Source organism: Bidens hawaiensis, unplaced genomic scaffold, assembly GCF_021521415.1.
Source record: "Bidens hawaiensis isolate Kalapana, Puna unplaced genomic scaffold, B.hawaiensis_p1.1 tig00032168_1, whole genome shotgun sequence".
Lineage (NCBI taxonomy): Eukaryota > Viridiplantae > Streptophyta > Magnoliopsida > Asterales > Asteraceae > Bidens > Bidens hawaiensis.
The window spans coordinates 79,627-105,072 of NW_027495473.1; the positions used below are offsets into that span (position 1 = coordinate 79,627).

The window sequence follows — 25,446 nt, forward strand, 5'->3', positions numbered from 1 at the left end:
TTTGAAATTTAATGTTTTATTTTCATTTCTAACCCTAAACTTTATAGTTTAATTTCATGAGTTTTCGGTTTTGAATATTTACGTGTTCAACCGGGTTATCGATAAACTTCGAGATTTCATAAGTAATTGAACGTAGTAATAAATGAACGAAATTCGAACATTAAATGTCGAGAATAATTTATTAATGATAAATAATATTGACAAAATATCCAAACGACCCAACGGGTCAGGTTTACAAATACGAATACGAATCGAAAATTGACGAATGTCACAGCATTCCTTACTTTTGAAAATTTCGTCCCGAAATTAGGTTAAAGAATCCGTATCAAACGAATGGGGATATTTAGTTCGCATTTAGTCTTCCCGTTCCCAAGTAAATTCAGCGCCTCGTTTAGATTCCCAACGAACCTTTACCAAAGGTATACGGGTACGTTTGGTCTCTTTGTCCTTGCGGTCCATGATTTCCACCGGTTTCTCAACAAAGTGCATAGACTCATCGATGCGCACTTCGTCAAGTGGTATGTGGAGATTTCCCTCGGTTAAGCATTTCTTAAGATTCGACACATGAAACATCCGACGAACATTCGCGAGTTCTTGCGGAAGGTCAATAGTATAGGCCACGCTACCAACACGATCGAGGATTTTGAAAGGTCCAACATATCGAGGAGATAGTTTGCCTTTCTTACCGAAACGAACAACGCCTTTCTAAGGAGATACCTTGAGAAGGACACGATCACCCACGTTGAACTTGAGAGGTCATCGACGATTATCCGCGTAGCTCTTTTGACGACTACAAGCGGCTAATTGATTTTGTTGTATTTAAGCAATTCGATCGGTGATCTCTTGGACGAGTTCGGGACCGGTGATTTGGGTTTCACCAATCTCGTTCCAGAAAATAGGAGAACGACACTTACGACCATAGAGTGCTTCGAATGGAGCCATACCGATGCTCGTATGAAAACTATTATTGTAGGAGAACTCAATCAAATGAGGATGAGAATCCTAGTTTCCATCAAAATCCAAAACACAAGACCTAAGCATATCCTCAAGCGTTTGAATCATTCGCTCGGATTACCCATTGGTTTGAGGGTGATAGGCGGTGCTAAGGTCCAAACGAGTTCCCAAAGCAGTTTGCAAAGATGACCAAAAGCGAGAAGTAAAACGACTATCACGGTCGGAAATAATACGCAAGGGTACACCATGACTACACACGATACGTTGAACATAGATTTGAGCAAGTTGATCAACCGAGAACTTTTCGTTGATCGGAATGAAGTGCGCGGACTTAGTCAAACGGTCAACAATAACCCAAATTCCATCGTGGCGGTTTCGAGTGGTTGAGAGTTTAAACACGAAACCCATGGTCACATCTTCCCATTTCCAAATCGGGATGTGCGGTTGCACGAGTAAACCATATGGTCGCTGATGCTTGGCCTTAACTTTAGCGCACGTAAGGCACTTTGCGACGTACAATGCAATGTCTTTCTTCATGCCTGGCCACCAAAATGTGGACCGTAAGTCGAAATACATTTTATCCGCATTGGGATAAATGGAATATCGCGACTTATGAGCTTCGTCCATGATGAAAGTACGAAGATCGTCACGATTGGGAACCCACAAACGATTAAGGTAATACAACAAACCATCACGCTTAGTTTCGAGTTGAAGCTCAGCGCCACAAGACATTTCGTCGTGCATATAACCCTCAGCTACCAAGACATGTTGGGCTTCAAATATTCGGAGTTGGAGATTGGTTTGAACGGTCACACTATGAAGCAAGATCGATTTCACATGAGACTTCCGATTAAGGGCGACGGCTACAACATTTGCTTTACCGGGATGGTAGCGGATTTCACAGTCGTAATCACTAAGTAACTTGGCCCATCAACGTTGCCGCATGTTCAAATCCTTTTGGTTAAAAATGTGTTGAAGACTCTTGTGGTCGGTGAACACCACACATTTTGTTCCATAAAGGTAACGTCTCCAAATTTTCAATGCAAAAACGACAGCACCGAGCTCGAGATCATGCATTGTGTAATGCCTTTCATGAATTTTGAGTTGTCGTGAAGCATAAGCGATGACTTTGCCTCGTTGCATGAGGACACAACCGAGGCCTTGGTTAGAAGCATCGCAATAGACAACAAAGTCCTCGTTGGCCTCGGGGAGAGCAAGAATCGGCGCATTGCAAAGCATACGTTTGAGAGTTTGGAATGCTTCATCTTGTTTTGGTCCCCATACGTAAGGTTTATCCTTATGAGTCAAGGCAGTTAGGGGAAAAGCGATCTTGGAAAAATTGAGGATGAAGCGAAGATAATAACCCGCAAGACCAAGAAATGAACGAACTTTGGTGGGAGAGGCTGGAGTCTTCCAATTCTTGGTGGCTTCGACTTTGGCAGGGTCAACAAGAATACCCTTTTCGTTTACTGTGTGCCCTAAGAATGGAATTTCGCTCAACTAGAATTAACACTTTGACAACTTCGCGTAAAGTTGTTCCTTCCTTAGGAGATCAAGGATTGAGTGAAGGTGCTTTGTATGCTAAGTTTTTGACTTAGAGTATATGAGGATAGCATCAATAAAGACAACACGAATTTATCTAAGTATGGCTTGCATACGCGGTTCATGAGGTCGATGAATATCGCGGGTGCATTGGTTAACCCAAAGGGCATAACTCTAAACTTGTAATGTCCATATCGAGTTCGAAAGGCGGTTTTGGGTACATCATCTTCATGCACGCGTAGTTGATGATAACCCGAACGAAGATCAATCTTGGAGAAGCAAGAAGCTCCTTGAAGTTGATCGAAGAGATCTTCGATGCGAGGCAAGGGGTAACGATTCTTGACCGTATGCTTGTTGAGCTCGCGGTAGTCGATACACATACGGAAGGAACCATCTTTCTTCTTGACAAACAAAACAGGTGCACCCCATGGAGACGAACTAGGGCGGATGAACCCTTTTTACGAAAGTTCTTGGAGTTGGGTAGACAATTCTTGCATCTCGGAGGGTGCAAGACGGTAAGGAGCCTTCGCAATCGGAGTTGCACCAGGCACGAGATAGATGCGGAATTCAACTTCTCGAAAGGGAGGAAGACCGGAATCGTCATCGGGAAACACTTCGGGATACTCACGAACAACCTGAATGTCTTCAATCTTTTGCTCCTTCTTTTCAACAACGTGAGCCACGAATGCTACATACTTCTTGCGTAAGTACGTATGGGCTTGAGAGCAAGTTATGAGGTTAAGGCTCGAAGGAGAGGGCTTTTCACCAATAACACTAAGAGAGTGACCATCGGCAATCGAATACGAATAATCTTCTCGAAGCAAACGATTTCGGCACGGTGAGAGGACAACCAATCCATGCCTGCTATGATGTCGAAACTTCCCAATTGCATCGGGATGAGGTCGATTGAGTACGTGTGGCCATTAAGATTCATCTTGCAACTTCGATAACGGAATCGATCGTCACAGATTTACCATTCGCTACTTCAACAGTGTACGAGTTCTTAAGTTTAGACCGAGGTTTAGCAAGCAAGGAATCAAATTCAAAAGACACAAAACTCATATCGGCATTGGTGTCAAATAATATAGATGCAAAGTGGTTGTCTGCAAGAAACGTACCGTTCACCACAACGCCGTTTTGTTGCTCTTGGTGGGCATTCATCATGAAAGCATGCCCACGGTTATCTTGAGGATCTTGAACAGCTTGAGCGGCTTAAACCTCTTGGGGTACGGGTGCTTAGATAGCTAGCGGTGGCGGAGCTTGAGTAGCCATCAATTGAGAGATTTGCGGTTGGATAGCTTGGTAGGCGTGGAGCTGGAATTGCGGAGCAGGAGCCAGCTGAAGTGTGTTCACATTTGCTAGTCGTGGACACGCGTTTCAAAAGTGGCCAAGTTCACCACAGTTATAGCAAGCTCTCGTTTGGTTAATGGGTTGGACATATGGTACAGGTCGGGGGTTCGGTTGAGCAGCCCGCGGGGGAGTCGCGATGGTGGTTTCTCGACAAGTGGTACTAAAATGTCTCAAGCGGTTACAACGGTTGCATTGGCGGCAAGCTGAATTTGCCGAATGGTGACGAAGGCAAGTGGTGCAATAGGGACGGGGTCCATTATAAGGCTTCTTGAAAGGTGGTGCGGGGTTGGTTTGGGGTTGAGGTGCGGCTTGTTGGGTTAGCGCGTAGTTCTTGCACTTTCTTTCGTGGTGATGGGTGGAAGAGTAAGCGGGTTTGGATGGTCCGGGCTTGGTTTCTTTTGGTTCAGCAGCAGGTTTTTCGATCGGTTTCTTGGATGATTTCAGTGTCAAAGTCCTTGTTTTGACATGGTTGTCGGTTAATGTTGCGGCTAGATTGATCGCATCGCCAAGTTCCTTGGGAGAACTACTAAAGACACTATCTTGAATTTTTCTCGGTAGTCCCCGAATATACTTATCGATGGCACGCGAATTGGGGGTGACGAGATGCAGTACCAACACACTTAGTTTGTTGAAACGAGTGGTGTAAATGGAGTGCTCACCACCCTCTTGCTTAAAGTTCCAAAACTCAGCCTCCAAATTCATAAGCTCATTCGGAGGACAAAACTGTCGGGTCATGAGATCCTTCAATTCATTCCATGGTAAGGCCATGGTAGCTTCAGCACCACGGGTCGACTTTTCCTTGACCCATCATGTAAGAGCGCCTTTCTCGAACATACCTGTAGCGAATCAGGTTCGCTTATCATCAGGACATTCGATTTGGTAAAACACGCTTTCCATATTTTCGTACCACTGAAGTAGGGCAGTGGCACCTTGAGTTCCATCGAAATTAGTAGGTTTGGCATCGAAAAATTTTTTAAAGGTCACAGCGGGAGCTGAAGGCGGGGGTGGAGGAGGGTTAACGTTAGCCATGATGTTCTGGTGCATTTGGGTCATGATATTAGGGAGGACCGCTGTCAGGTGCTTGGTGATCTGGGAAGTTATCTTGTGGCTAGAGGTTCCAAATGATCGACTCTTAAGGTTACGGGAAGCCATTCTGCGGAAAAGGTAACGAAAATCGTGAGACTCGAAATAGTGCATGATATATATAAAGAAAAGAAATCTTTGTTAAAGTTTGTTAAAATATAAAAACCATAACTATAATAAGTATTATGAGGAACTTAGAGTTTTCATGAACCACCATGGACTCTTATGTTCCGACACAAAATCGAAATTTCGAAAATAAATCGAACCAAAAGCTGGGTATTCGTGTATCACCACGACTAACACATTGTAAAACATAGAGGGTTGGAGTCACATGTTGCATGAACCACCATGAATAGTCTGACATCCTAAGGAATGCAACCATATCCTTCTCATAAAGAGGACATGATCACAATTGAAAACATAAAGTGGTGACTCGTATGGCGTTTGGGTGGTACATTTTGGCCTAATAAGTTTCATGCCCTTCCCGAACTCTCCAGGTAAGCAACTGGGTCCAGCGTCTGATTGGATATATGCGCATTGCTTATCCTTAGGTTTCATGAACCTTGGTGTCAAGAGTTTAGGAAACAAGCACGTCCCCCTTCCAGTTACTACATACCCGCCACGACGAGTCATCTTTATGTAGAAGAATTATCATAACACCATAGAAAAATTGATTTGAAAGTTTCAAAAATCTTTGCTTTTAGGCATAAGCCTTGGACTTGTGTGTGCTTTGTGTACATGAGGCGTAAACGAATTAAGCAATACGGTAATAATAGTAAGTGCATTCAAACAATCAAATAAAGGCCCACATAATTTTCTAATCATGCAACCTAAACAATTAAGCTATAGCTAAACTAGAACACTACGTCTAATGCCCTATTTTATAGCCACGACTCTGATACCAATCTGTAACACCCCGGCTTAAGTGAAAATGCCCGAGTGTGACGTACAGATTGTTCAAACACACGTGACACTATTTTGTGACCATAATAATATTAATTCATTAATAAGCCAAGTAACACAAGTTCAAATAAGAATAGAAATTGAAATCAAATCATAATAAAAACAAATATCTCGTTTATTAAATAATCTAGGTACTCTAAGCGTCTTCTAGTCCTTCATCCTCTAATCACGGTACCCGTAAAATATGTATAAAATACGGTAAGCTACAAAATAGCTTGTGAGATTTTCACAGTTTAAATACTATGTAAAATCCATACGATTCCGTGAAAACTTGTGAAAAGCACATAAGGGTTCTTCACACTCGATGCAATGGACCTGAGCGTAAAGAACAAACGAAGGTCCTTTCCAATTGGGGCTACAACATACTCGGATAATGAGGTCACTTTTCCACTAGATACAAATGAACCTGAGTGCAAAGGGGGGGGGGGGGGGGCGGTATGATCCTACTTAATGAGGCAACCACTTGAATTCCACGTATATATCAAATTAACAAATAAGCACACAAGTCCATGATTGAATTGTAGTTTGTAAGTAATCGAAGTAATAATACTTGAATTTTATAATGAATACATATGCCACCCCAGAACATTAAAACATTTAAAAAGGGGTTGTGGAAATTCACCTTATGAATAAAGTAATAAAAGACGCTTGTAAGCGTTGAAGAATGCAACAACCGAACACGTCACGGAACCCGAAACGTGCAATCCGTACCAACGATGATAGGTAAAAACAAGACTCAATCGATAACCTTACGGGATTGTATTTTATTGAATATTTTATATTTTTTGATTACAATATTATTATTTATGTTTTAACCGAAAAAAAAGATTATTAATATGATATAAATATTTTATCGGTGGGGATGTAAAGTTTGTACGTTCGAAATACTCGAACTAGTGTTTATAAGTCATAAATATAATTATTATTTTAACGAAAAGGTTTTTAATACAATAAAGTTCACGTTACGATTAGTAAACGATTTTTAGTTACGGTTTACAAAAACGAAATACTCGGTTTTTAAGTGTGAAATGGTGAGATATACTTTATAATTAATTTACATAATTTTTATTTAATTTAAAAAGGTTTTTTTTTATAAATTGATTAAATTGGTTAAATAAATAATTGAAAATAATACCAAAAATATATGTTTGACCCAACCCGGGTCTCCGGGTTACGTGTTCCAAGTGTTAACCAGCTGCTCTACGGGGAGACATCAATTTAGGGATGATTTCTATTAATTATATATATATATATATTAACAGATTTTGAATATTAAGTTATAATAACATTTAAAAAAATACAATGAAAACCGCTTGACTCGGGTTTCGAACCCGGGTTTGGAGTTTGTAACGTGAAGGCCTTAACCAGTGAGCTATGAAGTCTATTCAGTTAATGGTTGATTATCAATAATTATAAACACTTACTCAGATCATTTTCTTCAATTGGAAACCCTAGGTTTCCAATTGAAGAATCTGCTCCATGTTCGATCAAATAAGTTTAGGGGTTTTGTTCCTTGTATCAAACTCGTTATTTTGCATAAATCAATTATCTTAAAATGTTTTTGTTTGACGGAGAACAGGTGTCTCGCTGGAAAAGTAAGAAGGTCTCCAAATTATTGAACAATCAGTGTATTAAAGGGGGGTTAAGAGGAGTGAGCGAGTTGTAATGAAGCTTAGGTTCCTTTTTATACTAGTAGGAGAAGCGTGTACGCGGTAATCGCATTAATGGTGAATCCCGTGAAATCTGGTGACGATTACGGGGTGTTTTACGGCAAGGAATCACAATTCATGAGTTTTCGGTTTTGAATATTTGTGTGTTCAACCAGGTTATCGATAAACTTCGAGATTTCATAAGTAATTGAACGTAGTAAGAAATGAACAAAAGTCGAACATTAAATGTCGGGAATACTTTATTAATGTTAAATAATAATGAGAAAATATCCAAATGACCCAACGGGCCGGATTTACAAATACGAATACGAATCGAAAATTGACGAATGTCACACCGGACCAAAATGTGCACACCCCTAGCTGATGCCTTGAGCCTCAAGGAAAGAGTGAAGACACTTAGAGTTCGAGCATTGGGAATGAATATTCATACGAACCTCACAACTCAAATCCGAAATGCACAACATGAAGCTCTCAAGGCCGAACATGTAAAGGGTGAAGCCCTTCAGGGAATGGTTAAGCATTTGGAACCAAAAGTCGACGATACCCTCTATTTCTTGGATAGAGTTTGGGTACCGTATACTGGAGGTTTACGTGATCTAGTCTTGGCTGAAGCTCACAAGTCTAAATACTCAATTCACCCAGGAGCCGAAAAAATGTATAAGGATCTCAAAGATTTATATTGGTGGCTTACTATGAATGGAGACATTGCTACTTATGTTGGTAAATTCTTGACTTTTGCCAAGGTCAAGGCTGAGTATCAAAAACCATTAGGACTCTTACAACAACCTGAGATACCAGAGTGGAAATGTGAACAAATCTCAATGGACTTCATCACGAAATTACCTAAAAACAAAAACAGTTTTGACACCATCGGGTAATTGTCGATCATTTGACTAAGTCTGCCCATTTTATCCCCATTAAAGAGAAATACCACATGGAAACGTTGACTAGAATTTACCTAAAGGAAGTCGTTTCGAGACATGGAATTCCTATCTCTATAATCTCTGATAGGGATAGTCACTTCACACCAAATTTCTGGAAGTCATTACAGAAGGCTTTGGGTACTAGATTAGATATGAGTATGGCTTATCATCTGTAAACCGATGGCAGGAGTGAAAGAACCATCCAAACATTGGAAGACGTGTTGTGTGCTTGTGTGATGGATTTTGGTGGTAATTGGGATTCCTACCTACCGTTGGTTGAGTTTTCTTATAACAACAGTTCCACACCAGCATTAAAGTTGCACCATTTGAAGCTCTTTATGGAAGAAAGTGTCGTTCACCAGTCTGTTGGACAAAAGTTGGCGACAAGCAGATCACTGGTCCCGAGATCACTGGTCCCGAGATCATTCAGAGACAATAGATAAGATATTTCAAATTAGAGATTGTATAAAAGCGGCGAGAGATCGCCAGAAAAGCTATGCCGAAAATAGACGTAAGCCGTTAGAATTCAATGTCGGTGATAAGGTCATTCTCAAAGTTTCACCTTGGAAAGGTGTTTCTAGGTTTGGAAAGTGAGGAAAGCTTAACCCTAGGTATATCGGGCCATTCGAAGTTTTGGAAAGAATCGGTTCTGTTGCTTACAAACTCAGGTTACCGCAAGAACTTAGTAGTATTCACGACACTTTCCACGTATCAAATTTGAAGAAGTGTTTAGCCGATGAGACACTTATCATACCACCTGACGAGATCAAAATCGACGACAGGCTCCACTTTATCAAAGAACCTGTAGTAGTTTTCAATTGGAAGATTCAAAAGCTCCGTAGAAGTCGAATAAAGTAGTTAAAGTGTGTTGGAATTCGATACGTGGTCTTGAATTCACGTGGGAACGAGAAGACAAAATGAAACGCAAATACCCACATTTATTTCCGGCAGAACCAGTCACAAATGGCACAACCTGAATTTCGGGACGAAATTTATTTAACACAGGGAGAATGTGACAACCGACAAAATTCAGGTCAATATCCGTACAATTTATTAACAAAAATTAATCATTATTACATACCATATTAGTACACTTGCATGACTGTTCATCTAGAAGTTAATAATAAGCCATGCATGTTTAGTACATTGGGTAATTGTAGGAATTACTGCGTCCCAAGTACGAGTACCCGACACGACGATAGGTGATACTATATTTTGAATAGTAATATAATACTTTGATATTTTGCTAAAAAACACAAAATATTTATATACATATATATATATATACACATACATACATATATGTGAATAAAACTAGCGACATTGAACCGTGTCTGATGCAGGATAACATTATACACTTAGTAAGCAAACTTGTGAAAACAAACACATAATATAACTACTAAATATAAGTGTACATTTAAACTTATATTAAATAGCCTCGTAATAATTTTAAAGCACGACATAGAAAACACTTAATTAAGTCCTAATTACACTAGAGTACCACCAATTAACTATGTAACCTAAATATATGATTAAAGATCTACATTTAAGTTAATTAACCAACCAACATTTTGTAAGACCCCGAATTCCGGGAATCTTACAGTTGGTAATCATATCCAAAATTTCACAAACATTTAAAACCAAGAAAAATTCGTTTTATTTAAAACCAGTTCAGAGTAAATAACAGAGGAATAATAAATGTCAAGATTCCCAAAACCAGGAAAAATACCAAACCATAAGCAGCGGAAAAATGTTAAGTATTAAAAAAATTCCCAAAACCAATTATAAACGAAACGTCTATTTTTAATTAGGAGTTCTCATCTAGAAATGCCTTAAACTCTTCGAGTAGCCCCTAGCATGTCCAAGCGATAGTCCTTAATCTCAACCTGAAAATCAAACTAACATACACACAAAGTCAGCTTGAGCTGAGTGAGTTCAAATTTTAATAAACGACATATCTATAAATCATTCCAAAATTTTAAGTTTAATACGGGATATGAACAAATAGACAACTGGATAAATGATAAGTAGCAATATATATATATATATATATATATATATATATATGCATAACATCCAAATAATATAATCACGGTCGAACATGCGTACGACCTAAGCACGTGATACGGGATTTTAGGGACCCGTTATGATGATTATGCCACATGAGCCGCCCCCTTTACTGGCTTTCTAGTGCCCACCACAGGATTTTAAAACCTGAGTAGTATAGTTTGGCCCGGCCAAAATCATCATGCACGCAAAATTCAATATGATGGTGATTATGCCACACGAGCCTCCCCCCTCACGGGCTTTCCAGGGCCCGCCACAGGATTTTAGAACCTGAGTAGTATAGTTTGGCCCTGCCAAAATCACCATGCACACAAATACCCTAATACAGTGATGATTATGCCACACGAGCCTCCCCCCTCACGAGCTTTCTAGGGCCGTCACATGATTTTAGAACCTTAGTAGTATAGTTTGGTCGGGTCAAAACCATCATTGCATCGTATACCCGCACACAGAAGGCACACACAACTAATTCTTAGTCACTAAGAATAAATTTAATGTTAACAATCATAAGCCATAGGGTAACATATGAATATACATATATATCTTTATAAGTCCATTCGAAATACGAACTAATATAAGCAGGTCTACATGTATTCAATTAATACCGGGAGTATTGACATCCTCGAGCCCAGACCATGAGTAATATATATAACCTTAAGGAATTTAAGACAAGTCTAAAATATCCTAAGGCCTAGATTATAATTAATATATAATTTCAGAAATATATAATTATAAACGAATTTAATGATATCCTCTAGCATAGGCTATCAATAATATATAGTTCTTCAGGAATATATAAAACAATAAACGAGTCTAATAATGCCCTTAAGCATGGACTATCAATAATGTAAACCTTAGCCAATCGATCAACCAAACAACATTACCACATGCAAACTATAGATAATGAGTAGTCTGGGAACTATTACAAGGCCCAATAATAACCTCAAGCCTAGACTATAGGTAATATAAATAAGTTTCGGGATTATAAGATTATAAACGGGTTTAAAAATATCCTACGACATAGGATATAATCTAAACATAATTCTAGAAATATACAAATACCATTGAAACTGCACAATATCGTCCAAAACGTTTAAACGGACAAAATCGTACGGAGGTGTGTATGCTAGCCCAACACGTACAAAGAGTTAAAAAGGGGCATCATAAACTCACCTGACACGAGGCACACAATCAACAATGAGCTAGAGAATCTCTAATCAAACCCACAATTTACAACTTGTCGGATAGCACATAAAGATTACTAACTAAACCGTACCGACTCGTTTATCCTCGAGGCGTTCTAACATGACTTGGTTGACCTAAAGCCTCGACCTTACCAACTTCAATTACATCAGCCCCCTGGGGCCTTGTATTAACCGAAACCACCCTTAGATAATTCCGGGGACAAAGGATTTCCAAATTACCCCTGGAAGTTGCTAGTTGAACAGAATGTGCGCGTTAACGAGTGGTTTATGCACTTAGCAATCAACTCAGCCCCGTGTGGACCAAATTAAGTATAATTACAGGCAACAAGTCCACACGACACTACACGAGTTGAATGGGTCGGTAGTTCGCATGCACAACGCACCAACTTCCCAATAAACGCGAATTCGCGTTGTACCGACCCGTTTGAGTAACCGACAACCATTTCAGCCCCAATACTTAAAAAAGTAATTTTTCCACAGCCCATATATCAAACCGAAGCTACACAAACTGAATTGGTTGTTAATTCCTTCAAACCTCGCGCTAAACGCAACAATTTAACAATCTAGACAACCGAACACTAGTTTTCAATCAATCACTAATTGACCAATCAAACGAAAACCATAGCTCACGATATTAAAGTATGTTACACTAGACATACCAAGGAAGATGACGGAGCAAAACCTCACTTCAAACAGCCCCGACAAGAACACAATTGGAAAGCCACCGCTTAAGCCTAAAACGAACTTATCGATCAATAACGAGTATAACATGCAGATTTTAGCATGCGAAGATGCATTTTATTATGTAGGAAAACTATAGAAATAAATTATGAAATTTTTACCAGAGTTGCATAAATGTCTTAGGTGTTTTAAAATATTTTTATTATATTTTTCCAATTCACATAAAAATCATAAAAATTTCTCCAACATAGAAATGTAAGTGCAGCTATTTCAGTGCGCAGCAAAAGTGTATTATTTGTTTAAAAATCATTAACAAACCAAATTAAACGATTCCAATTGGGTTGTAATCTTAACTAAAAATATGAACTTTCAGAATTGGAATCAACCAATTTGGACTAGTCAAAAAAAGAGTTATGATGTCAGGAAGACAGACCAGAATCCGGCATCCCACATTTGCCTTGACACACGTTTTTATAAAATCATAAAAACCATTCAAATCTCGTCCAAAAATTACAAATTATACCTTTCTGGAAACTAGAATCAAAGTAGAATATTATGGAATCAAGAATTGATAAAAACAATCAATTTTCATCGATTTACAGACCAAACAATAAACGAGTACAAATCTGTCAAAAACTGTTTTAATCCAAACTCAAAACCTAACATGTTTATGACATCTTTAGGGTTCTAATTCATCAATTAACATCATAATCATTAAAATATAGAAGTTTGGACATTTAGGGTTTATCAAGAACTCATCAAAACATAAAATTGATACATAAAACTTACTAATTAGCGTTAGGAATCATAAGAATCAATCAAAGGCACCACCAATTGCAAGACCCAAGGTTGAATTGAAGATAACTAGGGTGTGTTGGTGGTTTGAAATTGTGAGTGAGGGAGAGCAGCTGCATCGATGGTTTTGGAGGGAATTAGGTTTGGGATTTTTTTTATTTTAATATTGTTTTTAATTCATAATTACAATAATAGTCCTTGTTGAAACAAGTTTGGCTTTAAACGAACTTTTTAACAACGAATCGGGTTATAACAAACCATTGTGACTAAAAAAACCCAAGTTAGTAAAAATAAAGCTTCGTCGCTATATTTGATAAAACTATTTTATAAAAGCCGAAAACGTACAAAGCACGCACAGTCGATCGCAATTTCATGAAACGAGCCATAAACTAAATACCTAGTCATTTAGAATGAAATTGCACATATATTATATTATAAATATATGATTGAGGTATTATTTCATATTTTCACCAACGTTCGGGTCAGACTCGTGTGATTCGGTAATTCTCTAATTACCACAACGTGAATGTTTGTGCAATAACCGACACACTTAATTTACCCCAATTAAGTGAAATGCATGAATGAGTGTTTTGATATAACGGAGATTAACGGTGTTAACCATAAATTGTCGGGTGTCACAGGCTGTACCTGTTCCCACAACTGTCAGCACAGAAAACCAACTCCAGATTCATTCAGTTTACGCGTTAGCAGTCGAATAACTCAAAACCCTATCAAACGAACTCCGTTTTGAGCAAATAATATATCCACGCGTCTGTCTTGATAAGACCCATCAAATCCACCGGTTCCTGTCACCGGAAAATTGCAGCCACCGTCGTCGGAAAACTAAACAGTCACCGGATTTTAATCCTAAACGAAGAATTGATCAATGAACGAGCATAATAGGCGGATAAATGGACTTTTAAAATGTATTAAAACGACTCCTAAATTAGAAATATGAAACCCCGCCTTTTAAACAAACTTTAATAAACGATCGAGCCGGTTAACGAAATTTCCAAGCGTTAGACATTTCCTTTCAGATCCGATATGTGCATGCATGCACAACACCCATCTCCATAAATGCACTAGTTTGTGAAAGAGCCAAATTAAAAATCAAACACCAGTATGCCATTTGACTAAACACTACCTATTATACATATTACACCAAAAGGGAAGGCACATAAGTCAACACTTACAAAAGCACTTCCAACCCTTGTTACCTTTTGGATTGTTATTTAAACATACACACATCAAACCTAAGTCATTTGACCTTTTATGACATGCATGCACACTGTATAATACAAAAGGCATGCTTTAAGAAAACCTAACACCAAAAAGGAGGGTATCAACAGTCAATCAAAGAAAACATCTTTTAACATTATCCCTTCCTTTTCTACTTCCCACCCAAACCGTAGACCACCCCACCTTACACCCTCACTCATATTTTTGGCATATTGTTACATACATGCACCAAAGGTCTATATAACAAATCTTAAACACCTGGAAGAAAATACAGTTTCCTTGCAAATTAACACTTATGCAACTTACTCTAACACTCCCTCTTCCGATTCTTATTTCCACCTCCAAGCCATCATAAACACTTGTTCATTAATCTCTTTGAAACCAAAGCACATCAAATAATTACCACAGTTCAAGATCAAGGTGGTCAAAGTATTTCCAAGAAGTGTCTACCAACTCTAGCAAGTGGATCCAAGCTCAGAATTTTTATATTTTCTTAACTTCTTTCTTTAATTCATCCTTAAAGCATAGTAAGCCTATAAACTTTCTTATTTCATTAATTACGCACTTTAATATTCATGTTTATGTCAAATTATGTTCACCCAAGTGTAAAAGTAACAAAATATACTAATAAAAATGTGGATACAACAACACGTAACCTAAAACATGACACAAAAGTATGGACCTAGCATTTTATTATTTACAATGTTTATAAATCATATGCATAGTAAAAGCTACATGAAACTTGCTATATATGAATAGATCTAACAATATTATGGATTTGATTAACATAATATAATTATTATTTATAATAAATTTATGTTTAAACCTATGAAAGAGTTATTTATAGTTTTAAAAAGAGTTTTCATACATAAAAAGATTATTTTATAAAAGTTAGCATATAAAAGTTTTATTTTAAAATGTTTCATTAAAGTATTATTTACTCTACTAGATATGCAATTCCTATATTAATAAGTTTGGTAGTATACTTTTCTATAATTGAATATGTATTATAACGAAACTCTAAATTAAATATATAAAATTATAAATTGTTGGATATAATTTTAAACTATTACATCTACAATATATATATATATATACATATATATATAGGTGTGGAATCAAGAGAAAACTCCTATTAAAGAGAAAACTAGAAAACTCCTACTAATATAGTTGATTTTAATAGATAATAGGCTAAAAAAAGGAATGGGAAAAATAAAAGTGCTGGGTTTTTGTTTTTAATGAGGGAGGGTAGTTTTGGAATTGACCAAAACACAATCGTTCTTTTTCCCTCCTCTCTCTCACTCACATAGACCCATTATCAAAAGTAATCTAGGCTTTCGATTCATGTCAATTGGTCGTCTAGATCGAACAAATCGGCTGCAAAATAAGCATGAATCCAAAGAACAGTAACATGTAAACGATTATAGTTGTTAATTTCACATATTATGGATGTCGATTAGGCGTATCAAGCACAAACAGAGGCTACCTTGTTCGATATGCTCTGTTTTTTGCTGATTTTGTCTAATCGAGTAACAATATGGCGTCCTCAAACATTGATTATAAATGAAAGTTATGAACGATGCACAAATTGATCAATTCTTGTATGTTACATAATTTTCCAAGTATTACATATGTGTATTACTTATGGACTATGTGTTTATGCAGTTCTGATGCATTACATATATGTGGTGATGCCGTGGTACGTGTATATGCAGTGTTGATGTGTTACGTATATGCAATAATGATGCATCAGATTAATACAGTAAAGTATCTATTTTACTGCATATTTAGATTATGTTGCGTATATGTAGCATTGAAAGTGCTCGATGAATTGCTTGTGAGAAAGCGGAATTGGGTACTAGAACTGTACGTGTATATGCAGTGTTGATCTGTTACGTATATGCAATAATGATGCATTAGATTAATACAGCAAAGTATTTATTTTACTGCATATTTAGATTATGTTGCGTATATGTAGCGTTGAAAGTGTATTACATGTATGCATTACTTTCAGCTACTAAAAGACGTATGGAATGTTTCAAGGTATTGTATTACATGTATGCACTTATTAGCTACTATGGACTATGTGATGTTACATATATGTAATGCTATTGTCTGATGTATACATGTATGCATTACTTCCGTTTAATAGGAAAATAAAATCTTCACAAAATGCAGGGTGATTGTTATGAGTCATATGGGCTGTTCTAAGGTATTGTATTACATATATAATATTATTGGCTGATGTATTATATATATTCGTTACTTTTGTTTTAATAGTCAAATGTCATTTTCTCATAATGTGGTGTGTATGATGTTAGGCACATGGAATGTTTCTAGTGTAAGAGTGAAGTTTGCGAGTGTGGATTCATCGATGAAGATATTAGAAAGATCGAACAGTTAAATCTTCTATGAATATTTGATGTCGCGAGTTTTTTGCTTTCACATGTCAACTTATGCAAGCAATGGGTGATATAACATGCAAGAAAACACCGCCATGGAAAAATCCAACAATGGGACTAGTTAAAATGGTGTATTTTTAGTAGTTTATATTGTTTTTGTGTATGATAGAATTTGTGTATCGGTTGTTAGAGCATGTGAAATTTGAATATGAATGTTATAATATACTTACATGATGTTGTTAATTGACGTATGAATTTTGCATCCGACTATTACGGTTAAAACTCGTATCATATGTGCATAAATGCATGTGATGCATATATGTTGTTATACAAACATATAATTTTACATTATGGGGTGCTAATATACAATGTCAAAAATGCATTTAGTACAAATGTACAGTACATATATGCAATATAACCATACATTACATATTTGTAATACAAGCGTATAATGTTGAAGGAATGTTATATATTGTGGAGTGCGCATATACAGTGTTTAAAAAGAAAGTAAAACAACCAATAGACGTATGTGATACAAATATATAATACATATATACAATACAAACATAATGACCATAGCATTCATAACTAAATGTATCAGTCTATTACAAATACCTAAACACACACAAATAGTCCTTGCGAGAACTCAACCATATCTAATTCTTGCTCGTTTCGTCAAGTTAATATGTTTTCTCCAATGTAAGATTTCTATGTACGCTTGTCTCGGAAAAAATTATCCTCCACTTTGTACTTCCAAATCTTCCCTTATTCTTAAGTTTTCCTTTGTCCAAACTTTAAGAGTCCCAATGCATGATCGACGTTTACTTCGAGCACGCAATGCTATCACTGTCAACACATAGAATATATTGTCAAAATATGGTAATCAATAGCAATAGTACTGGTAAATAGGAACCAAGTCGTGACTAATCAACACTAACTTGTGCAAACGGTTAAACATATACGAACATTTCAAAACCTCACAACAGATCTTCAACATGACGGTTTGCAACACACAACCACTACACTATAACGAAAGAAAGAACCGGTCAACAAGATGAACTTCAAACTTGAACAGAGATTGACAGCAGAAACCCTAGATCTATAAACACGAGAGGGAAAAAATGATAAAATGACCAAAAAGAACTGATAAGCTTTACATCTAACTACTTATTTAACTACAATCTCAAATATTACCTGACCCGTGTATTTCTCAGAGTAATATAAAAAAGTTAACGACCAGGCTTTCGACTAATCTGCAAGTCCCTGATGTATCCAAATTCATCTGTTTCTATAAGTCTATTCATCAGCACACTCTTACAAGTTCATCTAGCAGCCCATTACATGCTCCACTCTAGTCAAGTAGCATAAGCCTATGAAAGAAAACAGAGAAAAAACAATTATTAGAAAATAATAACGGTAGTACATACACGCAATACTCAATATTAAACATTTTGCACTTATGCAATACTCAAAACTCAGCATTAGATATATGTAATACCCTGTATGACTCATATATGACAATTTATTATTGCATATCAGGGTATTTTTATTATTATTATTACATATATGTAATACTAACAGTGTTACACATATGCAATACTATAGTATTACAAATATGCAGTACTTTGTATATTACATATATGCAGCATATAGTAAGATGTTTTCATGTTGATCAAACCTACCAGATTACAATAGAATACCACTAGAATTGCTGGATATTGAATCAAGATCAACATATGAACTCAGTCGGGCATACCGATCAATCAAATTAGGTTCCCTGATTCTGGATTTATGTAGAACTCTCAGGTGAAGCAACACCTAATCAATTTAACAGTTATACGATTGCAAATAAACAAAGAAAAAAGGAATTAGCAGGGAAGATAACAAACAAATCAGAAATACCTTCAATTGCTATCTTAAACGATTGAAATCATGTTGAATTGGGTTTCAATAGAAATCGATATGTAACGACGCACAAGTAGGAATCGATCTTCAGTAATTAGGGTTCATAATCATCGAGTATGATGCGTTTTATGATCTGTTTGTTGAAACCATTGCTAATGGTTAGGGTTTCATCAGAACAGGGGAAGTTGGGGTTTCAGATGTGTATCCAGATCTATTGAAAAGCAAAATTACAACTATAATCTTGTAGTTAGAAGTTTTTTAGTTTTCTCCCTAACATGGAGTTTTCTCTTGATCCTTCCCCTATATATATATATATTAGTTATTTATTATTACTTAAATAAATTATGAAGATAAATATATAACCGAACATATATACTTACAGAACAAGTTATATCTAAGTTAACATATCACCAACGAGTCGAATCACATGTAAGTCTAAGTGATGGGTGAATACATAGCATAAACCGACATATTCAATTACAATGTCAAAAATTAAATTATTCGTACATGTCTTAGGGCGTCTCTAGGTCGGTTGCTATCACAATTCACAACTTGCTAGAACACAATATCCGACTCTCACGAGGTGAATTTCACGGCCTCTTTTTACTACTTTTATTGTTTTACAAACTAGGGGGAAACATACTACCAAAACACAACGATGACAACAAGGAAACAAGCGGCATAACATGATCATGTGTTTAAATAAGGCATTGATGCAATAGCGCTCGTTAAGTCCCCGTATTTTAAATTGATAACCATTAACTAAAATATTAGCTGTGGAAATATTAATAGTACTATTGGGTTTAACAAACCCCGGTCATGGTTAGTCGTGCTAACCAACGACTTACCTAGTCAAATGATCGTATATTGTTCAAGTGGAAATCGTGTGGACCGCCACACGATGGGGCGTTGGATCATGTCAGGCTTGGTTATAGACTCATATACTACATAACCTGAAGTCTAATCTTTTACTTCAGGAATCTCCCTAACTTGTTTTACTTATCGCAACAATTATTATATTTTACATGAACAATAGTTTTTGCCTGTACATTAAACAAAACCTGTGAACTCACCAACTTTATGTTGACACTTTTAAGTATGTTTTTCAGGAAATTAAGTGTTGCTTCAAGGGTAATCAACTTAGGAAAAACAAGCATGCAAGTATTGGATCTCTTTTGGAAGATTTCCTAGCATGACTCAAAATGTTGAGTCATATTTGAGAAATGTTTAAACAATTGTATTTTTGAAAACAAATATTTTGGTTGTAAACCTTAAACTTAAAATTTGTATCCAATGCATGTTTGTGTTTGCAATAATCATATGCTCAATGAACCATGTTACGTCTCGCCCCGCGTTTCTGCCTAGGAAGGGTGTGACATCCGGCGACTTTCACATTTTATTACACTTTATTTATGGAAAGGAAGATATCGTCGGTTCCGACGGAGACACGGTCTTTGACCGTCGGTTTTGACAGGGACATATGAAGCTCAACACAGTCTCCTCCTCACTTTTGCTAAAACTTTATAGCGTATCCGCAATTAACACTGCCAGGTGTTGCTTATTGTTAATTAGTTAAAAACCGTCAGTCGTCGGAACATAAGGGAGGGCACGCCGTTATTTTTCATGGACATTTTCGGAATAGAAGAGGCTTGTGGACAATCTTTGATGTCCACACCCTGCCATGGGGGGCAAGTAGTTTTATGGACAAATTGGTACCAATGCTAGCAACGGAATATAATTAATAAAGATAAGCTACAATGTTTGTACTATGTATTTAAAACAAGATGTAATTACACAACTATCTCTTCTCTGACACTACTGCAATCCCGTGTTAGTTCTAATCTTCTTAGCTACTAATATTCATCTTGACTTATGCCTTTATCCTTAGTCATGATCATTACAATGCTAGTCCAAATCGCTATTCACAAGGTACCTGAATACATGTTAAAAAGCGTCAACTAAAAAGTTGGTGAGTTTATGAGTTTAGCTCACATACAATAAAAGAGTTCATTTATAAAAGTGCGCAAGTTTGTGTGTATGTAAGTATAAGGTATGGTGCATATCAATCAAGTCCACAAATTAATCCTACACTCAATCATAAGTCTCCCCTCAATTTACAACCAAACGTTAACCGTCATCGATTATTACTCTACCAAGCAATAATCCAAACGTTTAGGTCATATGTCGTAACGGTCCGCAGACCTCACTGTGGTTTACCCGACATATGGTCATTGTGAGTGGAGATCTCCCAAATAATACTACGCATATGAGCCTTAGGCTCACTCCCTGAGTTAATGATTTTGTAATTTAAAGTGGGACAAAAACATGACAGAAACGGTTCTTGATAAACATCACACCATAAGTAAATCACAGCATGTATTTAACCCAAAAAGTTTAAGTAAAAAGGACAGCACGAAACTCACCTCAGTTCGTATGCGATATGTATATGAAAGATGATCAATGAGCTTGCACTATGCTAGAAATCACCAAGTATGCCTAGTGTGTGTGTGTATTAATCAACAATAAGTTATCGAAGAACAATGTAAAATTCGCTATTGGTATTGTGTATTGGTTAATTATAAGTGTTGGCCAACGCGTTTGATTCCTGATAAATAAAGCTTCCTTTTTTGGGAAGTTTGTACTTAAATAACTTAATAAGATTGATGTTTGTATTTAGGTATATAATTCAACTTCTGGGAATTTTAGTTATCTTGATTCATTTGTTGGGTTTCAATAAGATTTCCATTTTTAGAAAAGTGCGTATCAGTGTATATGTATATATAATTTGTTTTTGTTTATTTATTAAGATATGTTTAATTAAATATATGGATTGATCAATTTTCCTTCATGTGTAAGACACATGACCTGACTTAACGAGAAAAAGTAGCTAGGTTAGTGCCAAAGAAGAAACGCTGTTATATTTGTAAACGTGAAGGATAAAATAGATCAATTTTGAAAATAAATGACAGTGAGTGAAATTTGGTATAAACATAAAGGATAATTTCTATAATTCTGTCATTTGCTTATTATTATTTTTCTTGATTTTTTTTTTCACAAATCATTTTCATACTTCTCATTTTTGTCTCAATTTGCATTTTAACTTTTACCTATGTTATACATAAAAAAGAAACCGTTAACCAGATTTATTTATAAGTCTTTTTCCACATTTAAATGTTTACTTAAACATATGTAAATTATAAACTATGCGTAGGAAATATCTACAAATATATTAGACTAGATTTTATCCCCCGTATTACAAGGGTTGTTTTACATTATTTGTTTCTAATATATATATATATATATATATATATATATATATTGTGAGATCCGAGCCCCGGTGCGGAAGCGTGAATAATGGTCGTTATTAGCGGTGGAGCTCGGATCTGAGCTTGGATCAAATCGTATTCGCTCTTGAAAGGGGGTTTGGACGGATGAGTGGTGTTTGGGATAGAGCCTGAATCAATTACAATGAGCAATAGACTGGATGAACAAACTTATGCAATCGATTCACAAAGATAAAAAGGTGGTAGTATGATTTCATTAACCAAAAGATTGTCATTACAAAGCACTCATGCATACACACACATACATACAATAAAGATCAGCCACCTCCAGGAGAGCTCATCCTGAGGCGGCGACGGCTCTCTCAAAGAGATAAACCCTAGATCTCACACAATACACAATACACTCATACTAGAAAAATTAACAAATACATCTATTTATACTAGTCTAGCATGTCTTGGTCTTCAAGCCATCCACCCTTGGTTGAGACCAAAAATATTAATTATTTTTCACCCACAATAATAATAATTCGATGAGTCGGTCTAAAATATAAGTCCCAACATATATATATGGATTTTAATTTAATTTATTGTAAGAAAGTTAATAATTAATATACTTAAGGTTTGATGATAAAATAGTTTCACAAATAAATGATATGTTATAATCCGGTTTAAAAGCCATTTGGTGATACCAATTACCCGTTTATTTTTTTTATTATAAAATTGTTTCTTAATTATAAATAATATTTTTTAAATAAAATAGGATATTAATTTTTAGTATATCCTATTTTATAGGATTTTCATATTAAATATTTGATGAGATTAATTTTTAATGTAATGAGATGTTATAACCCGTTTAAGAGCTATCTGGTTTTGGTAAGAACCATACCCATGAATTTGGGTTAAATCAATGAGAGGTCTCCATTTAAAAATCAAGCAATCTGGTGGCTTTCATAAAAGGGGGGAGCGACCACATCGTGACACGTAGGATTTTAGGGTTTTCATTTATATATATTATAGATTTTATAAATAGATGAATTTTACAATAATTATTTTGGGTTTTAAATTAGTTATGCCCTACTATAAAAAGTAATTTTATATATCTTATTGCTAGCTTGAGACATGTACATTAGTATAGGGGTTTTCCAACAAAAAATAAAATATGATATGATAGCTGATAAGACACGTTAAGAGCATTCTCAGCTAATCCCCTAATGTGAGGGGAATTTGTAAATTATAGGATGAGATTACGAGTGTAAATTATAAGGGGGAGAGAGAAAATACAGTGTTTTTTTTTATAAATTTAACTTTGTTTGCCCCTATTTATTTTTTAATATTTGTTGAATTGTTGTGAGTAGAGGAAAGAGAAAACGAAATGATAAAGGTATAAAAAATATTATTTAATTGAATAGGAGTGAAGAATATATTATTTTTAATGTAATTTTAAATATGGGAATGGCGTTAGGAATGCTCTAAGCGCATTGGAATATGAAATTCAACCCTGGAAATACAGAATCCCGATTTTTTTTACTACCCGTAGCTTCGATACATTTCGAAATCGAGAGATGTCTACCGGGGGGTTCTATCAGACAACAATTAGCAAATCTATATTTACGAATGATTATAGATTATTCATTGGTAGAATGGATTTGAGGAAGAGGAACCCACAGGGAATGAATGGGAAGATAGAAAAGTTGGAAGAAGAAAAGATTTTTTGCTTAGACGCATGGAATTGGCTAAGCATTTTATTCGAACAAATGTAGAACCAAAATGGATGGTTTTGTGTCTATTACCAGTTCTTCCTCCTGAGTTGAGACCAATCTATCATATAGATGAGGATAAACTAGTGACCTCGGATATTAATGAAATCTATTGAAGAATTATCTATCGGAATAATACTCTTACAGATCTATTAACAACAAGTATAGCTACGCCTGAAGAATTAATAATATCTCAGGAAAAATTGCTACAAGAAGCCGTGGATGCACTTCCTGATAATGGAATCTGCGGACAGCCAATGAGGGATGATCATTATAGAATTTACAAGTCGCTTTCAGATGTAATTGAAGGCAAAGAAGGATGAGTTCGCGAGACTCCGCTTGGTAAACGGGTCGATTATTCATGGCGGTCAGTGATTGTCGTAGGCCCTTCACTTTCATTACATCGATGTGGATTGCCTCGCGAAATTGCAATAGAAATTTTCCAAGCATTTGTAATTCGTGACCTAATTAGAAAACATCTTGCTTCGAACATAGGAGTTGCTAAGAGTCAATTTCGGAAAAAAAAACCTATTGTATGGGAAATACTTCAGGAAATTCTGGATGACCATCCTATATTACTGAATAGAGCGCCTACTCTGCATAGATTAGGCATACATGCATTCCTCCCCATTTTAGTGGAAGGGCGTGCTATTTGTTTACATCCATTAGTTTGTAAGGGCTTCAATGCGGACTTTGACGGGAATCAAATGGCTGTTCATGTGCCTTTATCTTTAGAGGCTCAAGCAGAGGCACATTTACTTATGTTTTCTCATATGAATCTTTTGTCTCCAACTATTGAAGATCCCATTTCTGCACCAACTCAAGATATGCTTAGTGGACTCTATGTCTTAACGAGTGGAAATCGTCGGGGTACTTGTGTAAATAGGTATAATCCATGTAATAGTAGAAACTATCAAAATGAAGATAATAACTATAAGTATACAAAAAAAAAGAAACCTTTTTTTGTAATGCCTATGATGCAATTGGAGCTTATCGGCAAAAACGAATCAATTTAGGTAGTCCTTTGTGGTTGCGATGGCGACTAGATCAACGTTTTATTGCTGCAAGAGAAGTTCCTATCGAAATTCACTATGAATCTTTGGGGACCTATTATGAGATTTATGGACACTATCTAATAGTAAGAAGTATAAAAAAAGAAATCTTTATATATATATTCGAACCACTCTTGGTCATATTTCTCTTTATCGAGAAATAGAAGCCATACAGGGGTTTTGGTAGGGCTGTTGTAATTCTATGCTGCCAGGGGGAATTCGAATCTCACCGGGTTAACTAGGACTAGAATTGCTGAATTTCTACGTGAATCAAGATCTAGAAAAGGAAGTTTTCCAATCACTAACTCAAACCCATTGTCAAATTCTACTCAGCACAACGCAATATGGAGGTACTGATGGCAGAACGGCCCACTCAGGTCTTTCACAGTAAAGTGATAGACGGAACTGCCATGAAACGACTTATTAGTTGATTTATTGATCACTATGGAATAGGATATACATCACATATCCTGGATCAAGTAAAGACTCTGGGTTTCCGACAAGCTACCGCCGCATCCATTTCATTAGGAATTGATGATCTTTTAACAATACCTTCTAAAAGATGGCTAGTTCA

At 36.2% G+C, this 25,446-nt stretch overlaps 1 pseudogene; it reads left to right on the top strand.

Annotated features, from left to right (window-relative positions):
• The first annotated feature begins 7,906 nt into the window (after positions 1–7,906).
• LOC143583210 (DNA-directed RNA polymerase subunit beta' pseudogene) lies at positions 7,907–24,975 on the top strand (annotated as a pseudogene).
• The last annotated feature ends 471 nt before the right edge of the window (positions 24,976–25,446 follow it).